Below are 760 nucleotides of genomic sequence, written 5' to 3' on the forward strand. Positions count from 1 at the left end.
CTGCAAAACAGAGGTGCCCTTTGCCTCGCCACCCGGCCCCCCGTCTGCCGCACCTCGAACTCCAGAGCCGCCGCTGCCGCCCCCTCCTCGGACTGGCACTCCTGGCACCGCGCCAGAGCCTCTTCTGATGGCCAGCTCCGGACAACGGGAGGTTCGCAAGCTTGCCAGCAACTCCCTGCCGGCCGGGCTGTCCACGCTAGACCCGGATTTTCCCACAGGACTTCCGGAGGGGCTGGGGGCCACCCCGCTGCAGCCGTCCAGCCGGCGGGAGAGGCGCCGCCCTGCGCCCGGACCTCCGTGAGCAGGCGCCCGCACGGCCCGGGCGCAGCCGAGCGCAGGTCTTCATCCCGCGTGCACCGCACTCCGGCTCCGCGCGGTGGATGCCACGCACCGGGCTGCAGCACTCGGACATGGAGCTCGGTTCCAGGGGCCGATGCTGGAGTGGGCACGGAGGACTCGCACAGCCCGGCCATCCCAAGCCCGCGCTCTGCAGCGCGGTGCACAGACGGGGTGAAGCCCGGAAGCCCCCGTCTCCGGGGCGCGCAGCTCCCGGGCGCCGGGCCTCGGGTGCTGTCTAAGGGGCGCGCGGAGCGCGGGTTTCCCGAGCGTCCCGGCTGGGCTTGCCGGGCTGAGAGCGACGGCGGGGGACGAGCGGGGCCGGGCCTGCAGGGGGACCTGCGGCTCGCCCGCCCAGTGTCTGAGGGAGCCCCCCGCGTCTGCGTGCCCCGATCTCCGGGGAGGGGCCGTGTCCCCTGCGCTT

The sequence above is a fragment of the Chinchilla lanigera genome, unplaced genomic scaffold (genome assembly GCF_000276665.1).
Source record: "Chinchilla lanigera isolate Chin_1 unplaced genomic scaffold, ChiLan1.0 scaffold00055, whole genome shotgun sequence".
NCBI lineage: Eukaryota > Metazoa > Chordata > Mammalia > Rodentia > Chinchillidae > Chinchilla > Chinchilla lanigera.